The 16,789-nt window shown below is 48.0% G+C and overlaps 1 protein-coding gene across 5 annotated transcripts in view; it reads left to right on the top strand.

Moving 5' to 3' along the window:
* The window catches only part of GRIN2B (glutamate ionotropic receptor NMDA type subunit 2B), a 294,512-nt gene that overhangs the window by 73,132 nt on the left and 204,591 nt on the right, over positions 1-16,789 (top strand). The window lies entirely within an intron of this gene.

A 16,789-nucleotide genomic window follows, 5' to 3' on the forward strand; every position in this document is an offset into this window, starting at 1 on the left:
TACATGTCGTGTAGTGAATGGGGTGACAGAACCTTGTGATTTATTTTTTATTTTTTTTTTCGGGGTGGGCAGGTGGGGTCGGGGTAGACACGAAGAGAAGGAAAATGGCTTTGGAAAAGGGTTGAAAACCAGGACAATTCCCATCCATCCGTCCATCCATCCACCCGTAAATTGCCTCTTTCTTTTCACTGGTCCAGCGGCTCCTTGTCATGCTTTGATGTGAAAATCGAGCTCGTTAGGAATAGCGGTGCAAAGGAACCTGCTTGTTGCCGAGGAGGGTGGTGCATTACTTAGAACCCACGCCGGTATCTCGATCGTGAGCGGCCTAACGCGGGGGCCGGGGCTAGGGCACCGGGGGCTGGGGGGGGTGGGAGCCGGGGCCGCCCCTGGCACCGCGGCAGGAGCCCGCCCTGCTTGCGTGGAGGTGAAGGGCTATTTTAAGTCCAAGCACGTCAAGAGACTTAACCTGAACCTACGAGGCGCTGTATTTAGGCAACTTCACGGGTTTTAATTTATCCCCGTCCCCTCGGTGCTGTCAGCGGGCATTGTGGCCCCTCTCCGCCACCCCCCACCCCAGCCTCCCTACCCCACCCAACGTCCCCACGAAAGGCAGCCCCTTCCCCAGCCCACTTGGGAGGGATGCAAAATGGCTATCGTGCCGCTCGGCTGTAGATACGCGAGAGACACCGGTGCATCCCGACCGTAACGTGACATGTGAGTCTTTCCGTAAGATGGTGGCAAGACAAAGGGAACGGAGAGCCGGGTGGGTGCGGGAGCCGCCGCGCCCCGCCGGGAGCGCCGGGCACAAGGTGTTGAACGACTCGGGGTTATTTTAAGCCTCAAGTCCGTGCCCGCCGCGCTGCTTCGCCCGGCACGCGTGGGACTCAGCGCGCCCACGCCGAGAAAAGGGGTGGGGGGTGGGGGGAGACCAGCGGCGAGCTGCTGCACCTGGAGCCGAACCCTACCACCCTTACCCTCACCGTCAGCCCCCTGCCTAGGCTCCCCTCGACCCTCCTCCCCCTTTCTCTCGTCCCTGCAGCAGCCCGGAGGCCTGCTAGCGGGAGAGGGGAGGCAATACGGAGCGTGGGGCTCAGCCCACAGCAGGAGAAAGGGGGTCGCGTCCACCCAGCCCTGCCACTGGGCGAGCCGGGGGCCGGGGCGGCGGCGGGGGCCTCCAGCCCTTGAGGCAGCCGGAGCATACTGCGGCGGGGGCGCGCCTCGCCCGCCGCCTCCCTCTCCTTGATCCTTCCAGTAGCCCGTTCCCACATTTCTGACATGGTTTCGCTGGGCTACGGTTAAAAAAAACCGGGAGCGGTTCCCCGCTGAGGGGTTGAGAGCCACCTTTCCTGCCACATTCTGGCTGTGCTTCTATAAATATCTAAGGCTTTCCAGGGCTGATCCGCGCCTGGATCCTCCCTGCCAGAGCGCTCCCTCCCTCCGCAAGTGGGAGCAGAAAGTTTACCTGTGCGAGGAGGAGGAGAACGTGTAGGAGCCTTTCTCCTGTGCTCGAAAGGAATTTCTCAGGCCCCGCAGCTCATGGCTGCTGCCGCGACTCCAGTACCGCCCGGAGTAGCAAGGGGAGAGGAGGGCATATGCTGGGTGAGCCCAGCTAAGCCCCTGCCCCTCTGCACCATGCTCTGGGTTTTACAGGCAGGTGGAAAGGAAGGGAAAAGTCGTCCCGGACATCTAGCAGCAGTGGCAGCCCCCAGCAGCTGGGCTGGGCTGGGCTGTGTTTCACTGAAGACCAGCGCCCAGCACTGCCCACCTGGTGCCTGCCACAGCCAACAGCCCTGTCTGCAGGGCACCAGGCCCAAGCAGGTGCCCCATCCCTGCCATGACCCTTCCCAGACATGACCTGGGCCAGGTTTGCACAAAGGCAAAGCAGGGTGGAAAAGAATTGGGAGGGAATCCTCATCCTCCTTTTACCCTCCAGTCACTCCTTCTGCTGCCTTTACCTGCGACTTTTCCTCGCATTCCCTGTCAGCATGGGCAAAAGGAGATGCCCTTTAATATTGTGCCCACCACTAAGCACAGCTACCTCAGGCCTTGCAAGCAGTGTAGGGATGGCAGCTGGTCCTCCCTGAGCTCTGTGATGGACAGGCAGGTATGCAACACCCCCATCTGGTGGGGCCCCAGTGCGGCCCCACTGCCCAAGGCCTCAGGGAGCAAAGCAGTGGCATGGCACCCTCGGGTGTGGAGTGACCTGGTGTGGCCCAACTGCAGCTCTGGAGAGAGCAGTAGTGTGTGCGTGGGTGCAGGGTGCTCTGTGAAGCAGTGATGTGGGTATGGGTGATTTTCAAGCACTCACCCACGCCAACCTAGAGCAGCAGCTTGTGTCGCCTCCACATATCCTGGTTTTCTCTGGTCCCCCACCACATCAGCTTGTCTCCCAATCATAGGTGAAGGTCTCAGAGGACTGGGACAGAATGGAGCAGCTCAGGGGGTGGAGTGGGGAGACAGTCTTGGGATGCTGAGACTGGGATAAACAGCCTTGGGATGGTGAGGCTTGCTTCCGCTTTCTCTTGGCTCTGTCTATGGTATGCAGGGGCAGATTTCAGCAGGAAAAGGAAAGAAGCATGGTCAAAACTGCTACTTTTCCCATGAAGCCTGGTCTCTGATCCAGTAACACACACCTGCTGCACCAGCCTGGCACAGCCTGCATGAGTCCTGGTGCCTCTTGCTGTCCCTTAGTCAGTGAGACTAAGGCTGGGCAAAGGAAGGTGTCAAGAGTGGTCCTCAGCCATCCTGGTCTGGGCAGTGTTCTCAGGATACCTGCATTGATGGCCGAATTTTACATTGTAGATTGTACAATTGTGCATTGAAAAAGCACAAAGAGATCGTGGAGAGATGGAAAATACAGATCAGGGGCAAAATCTCAACCTTTTATTTCCTTCTAACCATTTTGGCTTTGACTGGTTTTATCCTCAGTTTGGATTACCAACTGCTTCTGTATAAAAATCCTATCAACCTATGAACTAGCACCCCATCCTCAAACCCTCACCTACAGGGGGAAAAGGTGGTGCCTGTAATTTCTGTGTTTCACTTGCTGTTGGAGTTCATCTGGGCTGCTTCTTGTGCTTGGTTTGGAAGAGGGCAGGTGGACCTTGTCTCAGGTGCCGGAGCCATTCTGCGCTAGCGCATGGAGCTGCGCTTGGTTTCCCAGGCTGGACTCGCGTTGCCTGGGCTGGCGCTGGGAGTCTGTCTCTCTGCAGTGCCATGTGGGAGGTCTGGATTTGATTCCCATTGCTGTTTTCTCATTCCCCCAAACTGGCAGAGAATGGGAGTGCTGTACAGATAGCGCTGCTCATCTCTGCAATGGGCTCCACTCCTTGCTCCCATCTTTTGCTCCTTAGGATGCACAAAAGCTGTCTGTGAGATTGAACAGACTGAGGGCTGGTCCCTGGAGGTCTAATCTCAGCCTTTAGGGAGGCCACAGCTCTGCTCTGCCTGTACTCTACCGATCAGTACAGCTTGGTGGGCAGCGGTGAAAGAGAGTTATCTTGCAGATGAAGTATATGCAGAGGGTTTAGAATTTATTTTCCTTTCCTTTGTGTAAGCAGGAATGTATGACAAAGAAATGGATTAGTTAATAGGAGGCATGGACTAGGTGATCTGTTTGAGAGAGATGGCTCCATTGGGATTGCCTAACCTGCAGCAGGATGCTGGTAGTATCTACTCTGCCTGACATCGAGTCTCTAGGACTGCTTGACTCTCTGGTGATTTTGGGACTAGCCTTCTCTGAGGTATATTTATACTTGATAGAGAAGCAGGGAGCGGTTGGGAGAAATCTGCCTGATAAGTTACCTGCTATTACTCGGACCCAACCTCCACCTACCTGTCCACAAGAATTCTTTAAACCACAGTGCCTCAAGTTACCAATTTCGTTGCTTCACCGCAGTCAGCTGGACTAGCTACTGCCTTGGGTGCCTCCCTGCATAAGATGAAATGGCAGTTTGAAGATCACAGCACTGAAATATGTGTGAGGGGAACCAGAGGAAAACAAGATATTTAAAGCTAAGCGTGACCCTCTTGCTACCACTGCCTTGTCCCTTCTTCTGAGCCTTCTGTTTCAGCTAAGTGCGTCATAATGGGAACTAAAAAAAGCATTTCTCCAGCCATGAAGGGGCTCCACCACCCTTCTGACTTACCCATCTTGCTTGTGTGTTCGTCTGAAGACAGAAGAGGTTTCTGGCAGAAATGGACTAGTATCTGCTCTGGCAAAATTAGTGGTCAGGAGAACCAGGAGACTAACCCAGCTGGGGTAAATGCCAAAGGTACTTTTCACATTGGGGAAAAAAAATAATCAAATGAACCCACCTTCCATAGTTCAAGAGCTCATGGCTTCCTTAAGCTGCAACCCACCATCTCCCAGCTAGAATTGTGCATTGACACGTGTCTAAAAGTTGGCCAAGTGCACAGTGGTGATCTGTGCAAACGAGGCAGTGTACTTCCACGAGCCTGAGGTCAGCTGCAGAGAACAAAAAAAACCCACCTCTGTATGTGCTCAGAAATAAATACATGGCACTAGGCGGTGTGCAAACTGTGCTGTGATCAACTCAACTCAAACCATGGCTGATTTGGACCTTTCAAGGCAAGGCTGCCTTTTTCTTTTTCCCCTCTTTTTCATATGTACACTAAATATGCCTCATGTGAGGGGAATGAAAATACTGCTTTTTCTGTACTCAGGGCTGTTAAAATAGGGAGAGGTAAAGGGTACCTTTTCGCAGGCTCGGTGTCGGCTGATATGTCCTAAAACAGGGGGTATCTACAGCCTGTAAAGTATGCTGGGTGGCTCTCTTCCTCTTCCAACAGAAGCAAAGACCCTGTTTCAGAGCCACCAATACAGATAGATTGATTAAGCATCTGGGGAAAAAGAGAAATTTCAAAAGGCTGTGGTTACTGGCTCAAAGTGAAAGGGTCATTAAACCAAAACCTTTGCAGCATTCACTCCTTACACCTCTAACGGCATCCACAAAGAAGGTTCAAAACTGAAGAGTCACTGAAAGTGGCTCAGGTGAAATGTTCTGTTGCCAGCTCTGAACACTGAAGATGTTTCACTGTTCCCAGAGCACATACAGCATCATTAATACTGGTTTGCATAGTGGTGCTGAAGTATTTACAAGGAAGACACACTTTTAGGGGAAACCCAGGAATTTGGCCTTCATGGTCTGTTTGGTGGTTTGTGTCTGCTGATGGCTTCTCCACCAAAACAGGTGTGGGACCATTCATTTATTGGCCCTGAATAATCCATGGGACATTATTCTGTCACTCCCACTCACCCCTCCCATGCCAGACATGTAGGAGCTCATGTCCAGTTAACTCTCCATGTGACAAACTTGTAAATCACTTCTCAAGGTAGCCATCAGCTTACACTACTTTGTGTGAAGCTATCTAGCTCTGAAATGGGAACAGTTCTTGCTTACTACGCTTCCAGTCTGTATTTGACACACAGATCAAAAAAAGCTCTTTCTCCAGCTATCACCATGCTCCACTGGACCTGCTGCCCAGCCTGTGTTTGAGCTCCTTGTTTGCTCAAAATGGTGAAGTTAGATGCCTAGCACCTTTTTATGGATGTGCTTAAAGCCCTGCATAGATAACTGCATTTTGCTCGGAGTCTGCACTTCCGAGAGAGGGAAGGAGAGTGTGAGGGAGTGAACAAGGACGGTGGCCATAGATCAGAGAAAACGAGACCTGTAAAGAAAGGTTGGGAGAGCCAGGCAAGCTCATTCTGGAGAAAAGACAACTGTGGGTGGATACCCAACTGTCTGCAAATACATAGAAGACTGTTACAGAAAGAGGACAGGGGCCAATTATTCTCATTAGTCACTGAGGACCAATCAGGAAATAAATGAGTGTAAGATGAAGCAGAGAGAATACAGATTAAACATCAAATTGTTTACTGCAATAATGGTTTAGTGATGGTAGACGATGCTGATAAATGTGACAGAATGGCTGTGACTGAAGATATTTAAAGCTAGATGTAGGTGATGAACTATCAGGATTTAGTGTCTAATAAAGATTGTCTCTAATGAACCATAGATCATGATATTTGCATGCCTAACCAAACAATTTTGGAGGAAAGATAATGAGATTGGTCTGCTCTGTGTGCAGGAGGAAGGGGAGGGACTGACTGTCCCATTGGAGGAAACCCTCCTCAGCTTAGTAGGTTTGGTCCTGTGCTCCAAATCTCATATGGTACCTGTAGGAGTCAACATGATGGCGTTGGCTGGTGGCACAGTTTAAGATATTGGGAGCTGCCCAAAGATGTCTGGTTTTCAAAACCCCTGTACATTGTGACAGTGTGTACCAGCCTGGGGGACAGCTGCAGCTAAGGTATAGAAAGCTGTGCAGAAGGGATGTACAAACCTGTTCCATGTGAACAATGCTTTAGTGTTCTCAGGCTTGTTCTTAGATCCTGGGATAAATGGGGCTATTCTAGATTGAGATCACATCCCTTTTTATCAAGAAGCTTCATCTATTTGTGGCCACCGCTGTCAATGTTTCACACTGTCACAGCATCTGAATAGTTAGTGTGCCAAAATCTGATACTGCAGCAGGAGATACATACCTCATCACATACTGAAAGAGAAGAAGATACGCTCCTTGCTGTTTCATGATTTCATTCTTTTGCCTTGCAAGGTGAGCTGTAGTTTAAAGGTGCCTACTCACCTTTGCTGCTTCCAGAAGATAGAATGGGATTTGGGGATCTAGTAGCATCATGGTTCCTGAGAATCATCACTTTGCTAGCCAGCCCTCATGGTCACACCTCTTGGTGCTCTGAGGTGGAATAACTTCCTGTGCATGGTTGGGGTTTGGATGGGCAGCTCTGTTAATGGGTTCAGAGAGGGGTCTCCTTACTTTAAGTCAGTAGAGATTCTCTTCCTGGTAGCTGAGAAGGCTGCAAGTGCCATTTTGAGTCTGAATTTGGCCAGCGATGGGAACCCGCTGTGTGACCTAAAGCTTATGCCAGCTTACATCCTTCTGTGCAGCAGCAGAAGCGAGGGCTGTGATGCAACCTTACTGGTGGAATACACTATTTTTATTTTTTTTTCAGCAGAGCAACAAGCATGTAACCCTGACCTCTGGTGTCTTTTGTAAGGATCAGGAGTTTTCTATACAGGTGTCTGGAACAAACTCAAATGGAGGAGATGACACGATAAACTCGGATTTAATATCTTAATTTCACATCCTCTCCTGATCTCTTAGGTAGAGTTGCCATGCAGTGTTGAGGAGATGATTTGCACAACTCTCTTCACTTCTTCTTGCCTGTATGACCTCTAAAGAAATCTGGGGACTTTGCAAAAGGAAACAAACATAAAAGTATTAAGTTCACTATTTCAAAAGGGACTAGAAGTGGAGGTGGTTACTAGGAGCTGGCTGAGACAGATGAGATTTGGTGTCATGAACCTGCTGATAATTTACTAGCACAAATGCCATGTCTTACATCACAGCTGAGTGCCTAATGAAGAGAAAATTGTTTTCAGGTGATAGGCAGAACAGCCTAATGACAGCTGAAGATATCAGTGCCTGTTCATTGCCTCCAGCTGTGGGCCAGGAACAGGACGCAAGGTAGGTGAGAGGTTGTAGTCTGCTATATCAAGGCACTATGGTTTCTTTCTGTCATATGAAACTACTACTACTCCAGCACCCCCAGCTGGGAATGAGGTCCTGGAGGTATACAGTGGATATTTGGAATGTGAAGGCCCTAAATGAATGATAGCCAAGAGGGTTATCAAAGACTGGAACAGGCTGCCCAGGAAAGTGATTGAGTCACCATCCCTGGATATATTTAAAAGCCATCTAGACATGGTTCTCATGGATATGGTGTAGTAGTGGCCCTGCTAGAGTGATTCTGTGTGAATACTGCCTAGAAATCAATTGCAGAAGATCTGCTAGGAGCCTAAATCTGGCTATGATTCCAAAGGCAATCCTAAATATTTGCTTCATTCAGGGGCAGGTGGTTTTGATGCCTGTACAGGCTGAAGAGTGGCTCCTCTGCTGTATGGAAAGGTATAGGGATGCTGCCAGCTGCTTCAGGAGGAGGATGGAAAAGGGTCACTGCTGTAAATCCCTTTGTGCCAGGTAAAGAGGAATGTTGATTACACATGGCTGTCACAGGACTCTACTGAGAAATGCATTGGAGGTGCATTGTGGCAGAGAAAATGCACTGGCTCGTGGCTACTCACATGCAGGCACTTGCATGGGAAGCAGGAGGGAGGGAGCTACACATCCCTGCAGCCCTCTCTCTCCTCCTCTACAATTCTCAGTTATTGCTGGCTGCTGTAGTCAGTGGCCTAAGCATCTCAGGGGAGATTCCCTCGTGTCAGATGTGTCTGAGCAGAGGCAAGCTGAAACATCAGAGGCTGACAATCCCCAAGGGAGAGTCTAATGAAAGTGACAGAACGACATAATCTGTTCTCACAGTCTCTCCTCTTCGGCGCTCCACGTTTTTGGTGCAACTTGAAATTACCCTCTCACTTATTACTGAAAAGGTGAATATTATGTATAATTAAAATTGCAAAGCTACTGTCCTGAAACATTGAAAGTCAAAGTATAAAAGCAGCTTGGATGTGGTCTGATGTACCATGTATTTGAGTATTCTGGTAGGAGGCTTTTAAGACTCCATCTGGAAGTATCAAAGTGCTAAATGCCACAAACCCATAAACAGAATCTCAGAAAAGGCATTGCAATCATTTCATTACATGATGGGGTGGCCTGTGCTCCAAACAAGGGGAGGAGATAGCTTAGAAAAATAAGACTGAGGGACAGGATGCCATCCAGAAAGACCTGGACAGGCTGCAGAAGTGGGCTGAGGAGAATCTCATGAGGTTCAATGAGGCAAAGTGCAAGGTCCTGCACCTAGGTTGGGGCCATCCTTGATACAGGCTGGGGGATAATGAAATTGAGAGCAGCTGTGCAGAAAAGGACTTGGGGGTATTGGTGGATGAGAAGCTGGACATGAACCAACTATGTGCACTTGCAGCACAGAAGGCAAATTGCATCCTGGGCTGTATTGAAAGAAGTGTGGCCAGCAGACAGAGCAAGGTGGTTCTGCTCCTCTCCTCTGCTCTGGTGAGACCTTATCTGGAATACTGTGTCCAGCTCTGGGGTCCCCAACATAAGAGAGACATAGACCTGCTGAGGCAGGTCCAAAGGAGGGCCACAAACATGATCAGAGGACTGGAACACCTGTCCTACAAAAACAGGCTGAAAGAGTTGGGGCTGTCCAGCCTGGAAAAGAGAAGGCTCTGGGGAGACTGTTGAGAAAGGCTTGTAGTGATAGGTTGAGGGACAATGGTTTCAAACTGGAGCAGCGTACATTTAGGCTGGACATAGGAGGAAGTTCTTTACAGTGAGAGTGGTGAAATGCTAGGACAAGTTGCCTGGGTATGTGGTTGAGGCCCCATTCCTGGAGGCATTCAAGATCAGACATGGTGTGGCCATGGGCAGCCTGATCTAGCTGGAGGTGTCCCTGCTGACTGCAGGGGGGTTGGACAACATGACCTTTGAGGGTCCTTTTCAACCCAATGCAATCTGAAAAATAGGATAGCTGTGGGATGGCTGCCTGGAAAGATGCAGTGACTGTTACAGCAAGCTTGTTGAATGCCTGGTTTGAAAGCTTGCAAACTTTCCAAGCAGGGATTTGGAGAGAGCTGTAAAAATCATACTTTAGCCACTTTGAAGTAGTACCATTTCAATGAGGGGTAAAGGGACTAAAGGGCTCTTTGAACTTCAGGGCTCAGAGAACTTTGCAGGAGCTGAGTGCCAGTGCCTCAGCACTCTCTGAGGCAGAGGCTGGTTGCCCCCAGCAGGCATCTTACATGAGCAACTGTTTCTGTGCAGTAGTTTTTTTACTTTCAGAAAGCAGGAGGTACACAACAGGAGATGAGTGTTGGTTAATGGTAGACCTTGCCTTAATACCCTTATACTCATGTTTTGTTAGGACTTTGAGGTGAAGTCCTGTCCTTGGCTCACAGTCTGAGAGATCCCTGACTTCAGCTTTTGGTGTTAGAGATGGCTTAGGACAAAAGGGGTTTGTGATGTAGTGAATATAGCAGGAAATGGGTTTACCGTTGTTGTCACCCCCCCCAACCTCAGCATTAATTGCATAGATTTTGCCAGTTCTGCACTGAGATTAATTAGAGCTTTTGAAGTGTTTTCATGGAAAAGCAGGAAAAACCTAGAACAGCCAGCAGCCTGGGAAGCAAAGAGCGGCTGGGCTTGGGGTGACGCATTCCTGCTCTGCGTACTTTAGAGTGGGGCCTTGTCCCCGAGGCTGTCCTAGCCAACAGGAGGGCCCAGTCTACTGGGTCCTCTGCAGTAATGCTTTCTCAGTTGGAGCTTTTCCAGTTGGAGGTGTTCTACTTTATATAAATGCCTATTCACTGTGCTGGAGAGGGAGTGCTCTAACGACTGGCTGTGAAGGTAGCTTGTTTCTTTGGCCCGATAGAAAGTAATTACTTATATAAAAGGAAATTACCTCAGCATGAAAGCAATGGAGAAGCAGGCGCCATGGCCCAGAGGTTGTGAAGTCCTCTGAGATATGGAAGACATGGGAGCTAATTCTCCCTCCAAATTAGGCAGTGCAGGTTCAGCTTTGGATGCATTTGTATTTCCCAATGACAACAAAATCTTTCATTTAGCATCTAGCTCGGTGCTAACTTCAGGTGGAAGGAAAAGTGACAGGAGGAGGTGAATTCCCAGCGAACACAGCCCTGATCCTCAAGCAAATACTCTCAAACAAAGGGTGTGGAATGAGAACTGCAGAGACTCTGTGGCAGGAAACCAGAATTATTGCTTCAATGAAAAATTTTATCATTTCCTCTAATGTGTGGGTAGCTCTTCAAAGTCATCTCCAGATCTTTAAAATTACTTGGGATTTTCAGTCCTGCAGTTTGTATCCCTCAGCATATCCCTTCTCATTGTTCATTGTACATTTGCTTTCATAATCTCAGAGAGATATTTGACTTTTATACAGAAAGGGTGGTTTTTCCAGAAGCCAGCCCTAGCTGTGGGAGACTTGTTTCCAGAGAATCTCAGAGAGTCAGTGAAGAAAGAGGGGGTCCTTTGAAGGGCAGTGTAGAGCAGAAGCCTAATGGATGTGCTCCAGCTTCCCTCTGGAGAGGCTAATAATTACTGTCTACAAAGGCAGCTTATACAGGTGAGCTTCCTGAAGACTTTTAAGTCTCCCTTTTGTTTTGTGCCTATGCATGTTAAGCATGTAGAGGGCTGGGGGCTGGAGAAGACAAAGTTGTATAGAATTATCCCTCTTTCACCACCCAGTTTGTAAAACAGTCACAGCCCAGGAGGGATCCAAAATTTCCTAATTCCTTATCCTCTGTATTTTTCCACTGTAAGAACATTGTCTGCCTGATGGTTAAAATCATTCTGAAATGTGAAGGCTTGGAGACCCTCAGTCTGGGTCTGATGTAAAGAGTTCCCAAATGTGACTTCAATTTGCCAGAAACAGCAATGTCCATATAGCTCAGCCCAGTCACAATCTCTGGACTTCTCAGACTTTAATTTTAAGCCAGGGAGTGACAAATTGGCTTACGAGGTCCCTTGACGTGACCAGATATCATAAGGCTAGTCCTTGGCACCCCACAGAGAACTGTTCTTCAGGATGCTGTGGAAGGCTAGGGAGAGATGGCCAGGGCTTACTCCTTCTATAACTACTGTGTCCCAGAAGGGACCTGGTGTAAGAATGGCATTTAATTATATGCCTTTGTACGTCTTTGTCTGCATGTGTTTAGAAGCATTACCCATCTCTGCCAAGGCAGATGTTTCATAAGTAAATATTGCTTGCATGATGAAGCATAAAAATCAAACAAAACAGAAAATGAGAGTGAAGGTTTGACCCAGCAGTCTAACTGTGTCCTTTTAAGTGCACAGAATAGTACAGAAATCTGTGTACCTTCTCTGACATAACAGTCTTCTGTGATACCGGGCAACTGTGGCAGGGCAAATTGTGATGTGTACCTATGCAGCTGCAGCCCAGAGGCCAGATCTGCTGTCCCTTTGAAGTCAGGCAGAACCTCGTCATCGGCCGTGTTGAGAATTGGATCGACTTTGGATGTCTGCTCTGTTGCACGAGACACAAGGGCTTGCAATATCTCTTTGGATCAGCTTCATTTCAAAATACATCATTGTTCAGAAACTTGTTCACTTCTGACATCTGAGGGACATCTTAAATAGCTATTGTGGTACTGCCTAGGTTGCTATTTTGATGCCTGCAATGAATGCTGCATAAATCCCTAATGTTAGCTGCATACAATGGGTGTTATTCTTTTGTGTGCCTTTGTATTTGATGATCTCCTTGTCTTTCAAGCTTTGAGTGATGTGATTTTAAGGATACCAACAGATTTATCAGCATTTCTTTTGCTGTGTAAGTTTTCAGGTGTGTTCTTGATCATCTATTGCATTGCTTTTCCTGCAGTATAAAGCAGCAATAAATATAGAATCTGGTTGACATTCAGTTTTGGGATCAGATTAAGTTGTGTCGAGTTTCCTCCCCCAAATCCTCATGGACTGTGCCTGGAGGAGAAAAATCAATGGTGCTCTGGTAAGAACTGCTTAAAATGGCTGTATTTGACATAGCTATGGTTTCTGTTTGAACAGGATTTGAGACTTCTAAAGCAACTTAATGGCCTTTTCCCATAATTTGAATTACTTTGAAAGAGTAAAATAAAGTGATGGTTTAAAAGTTGCAGGACAGACCTGGTGGATGATCATAGGATTTGATTTTACTGAGAGGGAGAGAAAAAAGAAAGAGTTAAAGTCCTAAATTCCCTTTAAAACTCCTTTATTATAGGATGGCTAAGTATTTCCTGAACTTGAAGGAGGTGACAGAAAGACAGTGTTTGGTCCAATGCTCCTCCTGGATATAACAAATCGACAAGTTCTTTGGGTGAAGCCTAGGGGTTTAGAGAAGTTCATATGTAAAAGGCTCAGCTTGAACCTTGGCTTTACTGAAATGCCACATTTATTACACCAGCTAAAGAAATACAGAACTTGGATAAAGTTCTGCATAGCAATGCAAAGAGAAGGCAGATTTCACTTGGAAGCAGCAGGTTAAGCTGTGCCTCTTAATATAACTGGAAAGGAAACATTACACATTCACACCAGTAAATTGGACATACTGTGGAGCAGCCATACCACCTCAAGCAGCAGTTGCAGTGCACTGAATGGATGGAGTTTCTTGGTGCAGAACTGAGGGGCTTGAGGGAGATGGAGTTGAGAATTGTCTCATTGCTTGCTAGAACCACACTTGGGTGGTTCTTGGCCATAGTCAGCTCCCAGCTGGCTGAAGCCAAGCTGACCTTGTCCATCCTGGCTGAGCTGGTCTAGTATATGCTGATCAACATTTGGCAGAAGGTGCCCATCCTTGGTCTGTGCCAGCAGATACAGTCAGGTGGTTTGGCTGGACCTCCTCTCCTCTAGATGTATGCATAGATATGGTCTTTCTTTTCAGGCTAAATACATCCCAAGGTATTGTAGACTAGTCTCCTGCCGGATGGCCACTGGGCTTCCAGCAAGTGCAAAATGAGAGGTGGGAGAGGTGTATGTGTGCATCTGCACATCTCACATTTTCTAGGCATCCAAAGGACGGATACTCTGCAGTTTTGTACTTTCATTCAGTCCACTTTGTCTTCCTCTGCTCGAACTGTTCCTGTTACTCTCATTAATGCCACCACAAAGATCCTCGCTGACTGTCACAGGTTCAGCCAATTCACACACAGTGCAGCTTCTCAAGTGACTGGACTTGAGCTAAGCCTCGTCCCTCACTTCTTTCTGTTGGCACATCTGGCAGAAGAGGCAGTGAGATGACTTGGGTCATGAGAATAGGTAGTGGCAGGAGAGCAGATTTATGTACCTTGCTGGGCTTCCGCTGGCAGTAAATTGCATTCCAGTCCTGGGAAGGTCTGGACCGTGAGGGACTGAGAGAGCTGACTCGTAAATTTACCTGCCCTAGCAGTACATATGCATGGAAGAGGGTGGGAGGGAAGAGCCAATGCTGTATCTTCCCTTGTTTTCTGGGGAGAGGGAAGCTGGTGCTTCAGCCTGCTTGGTGCAGGCAGTTGTGCCCCCTTTCATTCAGGGCTCAGAGCAAAGAGGGCACAGGCACAGCCAGAGGCACAGAAGCAAAACCCCCAACCCACTTCTTTTAGACACTGCTGAGCTGCAGCTGCCTTGTGGCTAGCAGAAGCCGGACTAAGATGAACAGCATCTCCCTCACAGAGTGGAACAACCACAGAGGCAGTGCATCAATGCTTACCAGGGTTAGCTCTCTGTCCACCCCCAAACATGCAGCATCTCCACCTTCCCTTTGTTCCTCTATCCTCCTCCACTCTCCTCCAGGCTGGATAAGCCCAACTGGAATTCAGGCCATCAGCCTCATCTTGGGAGTCAGGACGGGTGCTGGATGTGGCTAGGGAGACAAAGTCACCCTGTCTCAATGCCTTTGAACTAGGTTGGGAGGTGTTGGAGGTTCTGGTATCTGTATAGGGGCTGGGGTGTAGGGGAAGAGTTTTGTAGATTTCAGAGGGACAAGTTTTTTGGAGGAGGGTGAAGGGTTCTTTCTTCTGCATTCTAGGAAAATTTTCTTTGCACCCATATCCTGTTTGTGTGACTGTCCAGTGCCAAGGCAATATCTGGGATGCTTTACAGCAATGTGATGTCTCAAAGAAAGGCTTTAAATAAGCCTCTCCCTTTGGTGTGAAGGAGAATGGGAGCCTCTGACACCAGCATTTGGAGGAAGCTGTGCCCACATTGAGGGTGCATACAGACAAAGGCAGTGGTACATTTTGGTGATGCTTGATTGGCACCTGCCCAGGGCTCTCATGGGTCTTCACAGGTCTAAAAGGGCCAGCACATTTTCTGAGAGCAGCAGGGCCTGGTGCAAAGCCATCAGGCGGCAGCACAATGTCAGTACCTCACCAAAGCCAAACTGCAGCGTTTGAAAACCCTTTGGCACTTTTGGGTGAGGGACTGGTGCTGAGGACAGGCCTGTGGAAAATCTATATTGTCTTGTGAGTTTAGGGATGTGCCTTGACTTTCCTCAGATGACAAACCCCGTGGTTTTTTGCTTTGTGAGAGTATTTCCATTGGAAATCAAAGAGATTTGAGATACATAGCTGGCTAAGCAGTCATACCTCAGAATAGGATTTGGGGATTAGCAGAGTGGATAATAAATTGAATAGTAGGAGTTAAAATCAGGCTGCACTCAGAAAGAAAGCAGAGATGAGAGGTACACCCCTGGAAAGCAGTAAAGCCAGGAATGACACAGGGGTTACACTGGTTAGCAAATGAGATCCAGGCTCACAATACAATGCGGCAGCAAAGAGGCCGATGTGATTTCTGGATTGCATAAACAAAGCTATTGCATCTTGGAGCAAGGAAATGTCTCCTACGTGTTTCTAGTCATGTTTTCCTCATGTGCCTGGTCTGAGTGTACCTAGGCTATTGAGTGCATTTCTGGAGAGAGGTCGGTGTCCCAAAGATGGCAGCAAATTAGAACAAATTCAGTGGAGCAACAAAAATGATTAAGATGCTGGAGGGATTGATCTAAGAGGGAAGATTAAAGTAACTAATTACATTTAACTTGGCCAAATGACAATTAAAAGAGAGATGTGATGACTGCCTTAAAGTGTGTGCTCAATAATGTAAACATGGAGGAGAGAGGAGAATGAGGAATTGTTTAGTGCTGACAGAGCTGCTGTTGGTTAGGTGCCCAGTCTGCACTGCTAGGGGAGTTGTGTGAGATCCTCACCAGAACTGAAGAAGAAGTCACTGTGACCAAACAATAGCAGCAAACTGAACAAAAGGAGGTACTGAATATACAGCACAGTTCCTGCTGTGAAGTGTGGCAGAGGCAAAGTAGGATTCCCAGGGAAGTGATGCAGTCGCTGAACGAAGGTAGTCCTGGAAGCTTTGCTGTGATGAGTGTCCAAAATTCTCCAGGAGAGGAAGGAAAGAATTTGATGTTCCCGTGGGAGTCTTCCCACTCCAATTTGCAGGACCTGTGGATTGTGATTATATGGTGCTTTTTAAAAAGCCAGTTTGCAGGCTGGAAGGAAAGCAAGCAAGGGGATATGGAGACATGACAGCAGACACCATGCCCTGTAAGAAATGCTAAGAGAGCCAGGCATGTTCAGTCTAGAGGAGAGATAACTGTGGGTGGAAACCTAACTGTCTGCAAATCTGTAAAGGACTGTTATAAAGACAGAACAAGGGCCAATTATTCCCTTTAGTCACTAAAGGTAGATCTGAAAAAGAATTGGGTCCTTAGCTGAAGCTGGGAAAAGCAGGATCTGTGTGAAGGGGAAGCTGAAGTGTCAGTGAGAGAAGGAGGCTAGGAGAGGATGGGGGAATTGCCATGAGTATGGACACCCAGGGATGACACGAGGCACTCACTTGGCAGGGGGCAACACAGACATCAGGAAATCGATCTTGTTTCAGCGAGATTCCATATGATTGCGTAGTCTTTAAAAGGCTGTGGAGCTCCTGCACGAGCCAGCGCTGTGGTGCTTTTCCCCCTTGCAGGTTATTTATTCAGGGCATGTTTGTTAATGGTTCTGGTTAATTATATTTTCTTCTTTGATTATGAATCTCTACCAGCTCTGCCTTTCGCAGTGGAGAGACTCCAGTCGAAATGCACACTGCTTATAAAAAATGCAATGAGGAGCTGGTTCCAGCAGAGTGTGGATTAGCTGGGTGTTTTTTTTTTTGCCCCTTCAGTGTGAATCATTTTTGAGGTATGAAATAGCTTAATTAGCTCTGAAAAAAAAAA

This window comes from Melanerpes formicivorus, unplaced genomic scaffold (genome assembly GCF_026170545.1).
Source record: "Melanerpes formicivorus ecotype bairdi unplaced genomic scaffold, bMelFor1.0.p_v2 SCAF_8, whole genome shotgun sequence".
NCBI classification, from domain to species: domain Eukaryota; kingdom Metazoa; phylum Chordata; class Aves; order Piciformes; family Picidae; genus Melanerpes; species Melanerpes formicivorus.